The sequence below is a fragment of the Papilio polytes genome, unplaced genomic scaffold, assembly GCF_000836215.1.
Source record: "Papilio polytes unplaced genomic scaffold, Ppol_1.0 DF824169.1, whole genome shotgun sequence".
In the NCBI taxonomy this organism is placed as follows: domain Eukaryota; kingdom Metazoa; phylum Arthropoda; class Insecta; order Lepidoptera; family Papilionidae; genus Papilio; species Papilio polytes.
In genome coordinates, this window is record NW_013525035.1 from 802,883 (window position 1) to 804,751 (window position 1,869).

At 41.7% G+C, this 1,869-nt stretch overlaps 1 protein-coding gene and 1 pseudogene across 4 annotated transcripts in view; one reads left to right on the forward strand and one right to left on the reverse strand.

The window, feature by feature from the left end:
- The window catches only part of LOC106111420 (muscle calcium channel subunit alpha-1-like), a 47,651-nt gene that overhangs the window by 31,108 nt on the left and 14,674 nt on the right, over positions 1 to 1,869 (reverse strand). The window lies entirely within an intron of this gene.
- Positions 7 to 1,378, forward strand: LOC106111421 (annotated as a pseudogene).

The window sequence follows — 1,869 nt, forward strand, 5'->3', positions numbered from 1 at the left end:
TGACGCCCACGAAACCAAGACTCGGTAGCAAAGATGTCGGGGAGAAAGACCCAACTCCGACATCAGAAGTGGGATCGGTGCGAGCATAAAATGTGAGTGAACAAACAATGACAAATGAGAGGTGGCACGTCTTGTTCGAAGCGCAACAAGCCACTATGAGGTTACTCATGGAGACGTTAACCAAACAATCGAATAACGAAGAGAGGAACGTATTGCTGCCTACATTTCAACCTGAGGATGCAGACACCGATGCTCGGGCGTGGCTTTCGGCGGCGGACATCTGTTTAAACGATTCTAACATACAGGGAAGTAAATTAATTCTTATACTTAGCAAGGCTATGCAAGGCTCGGCGGCGAAGTGGTTTTCTCAAATTGTTTTTGCTAATATGAATTGGGGGGAATTTAAAGAAATTTTCCATTCTCGTTTTGATTCGTCGGAAACATGTGCAGCCACAATATTCAAGATGTTTACTGGTAAACCAGCGATAACCAGCAAGATAGCGAAAGTCTTGCCGCATATGTAAGCCGATTGTTTACTTCACTTATGTCACGATGGAATAATTTATGCAAGGAAGAGTTGATAGTATCACTAATACTCGCACATTTGGGGCAAGTTGAGCCACAGTTAAACCATAATATTTTTTTTCCAAAGAAATTACTACTCGATGTAAAATGCAACGTGAATTAATGGCGCTTTTTTATCGCAAGCGGAGTTACCAAGAGGTGACAAAAACTGTTAAAAGTGCTATGGGCGGTAACAAGTGCCCACCGTTAAGTGCCCTCTCGACAAAGTGTTACAATTGCGGTAAGGTTGGACACGACATCACTATGCAAAAATGGCGATGGCGACTGAATTTATTTGTGGTAACATTCAAGAAACTTCGATCATAGCATTCAGGAAAGTATTTTTTTTTATTTAAAAATGGCAGTACTTTTTACTGTTTGGTTATTCGATTTTAAAGTGCGATATTCTTTTGGATTTTTATTGTTGGTTAGAAAGAAATTAGTAATAGTTAATCGTTTGTCAAAAAAAAAGAGACGGTATGCGAGAAATAATAATTTGAATGAAGGGAACAAACATTAGTTGCTAATTTTGTTTTGATAGTGAATTACGATTCCCGTGATTAATGTTATTATTGTTTCAGCAAATACTGAAGATGACGACAAAATTTGACAGTGTGTTGACAACGAAAATAAAGTTAAGCTACCTGGAGATATAAAATCGTGAAAAAGTGGATATCGAGCAGCACAAAGCCTATGGCCCCACTCATAGTAACTGCAAGTGAGGTATAATTGTTGCCGGTGAGTCGTTTCCATGTTACAGTAATGCTCAACTTTCTAAAGAAAATAGAGTAAGGCTTAGTGTGAAAAGCGCAACCTGTACATAGGGATGTTTATACGCTTGGGGTCGAAGACTGTGATTATTATACCTAGTCCAAATTAGTAACTGTTCCAAAGGAGTAATCATCTTAATGGCTTGTATGTACGACGTGTGGTGTGAACGCAGCAATCTCTTTTCGTTTAACTTTGCAGATGGACTTCGAAGAAAGACTAGTACAAGCATAACGCGAAAACGTGCTAATTCCGATATGGCTGAGACGGCGGGACTAGTTGGTTGATGCGTGCGCGACGGTGGCGCTTGCATCGGCCGCAGCCCCAGCACGTCAGTAGTTAGCGGCGGCGGCCAGCGACGTGCGCGCCTACCACTTGTGCAGCGTTGCAACCGCGCATGTGGTGTGATTGTTCCCGGTGGGTCATTTCCATATTATAACCATTCCGGTGCATAAATTTCTCTGGAAGTTATGCGTAATCGATTTAGATCGCGTAGTAGGTCGGAAAAGACTCCACCTCTGCGAACCAGTAAGTCTC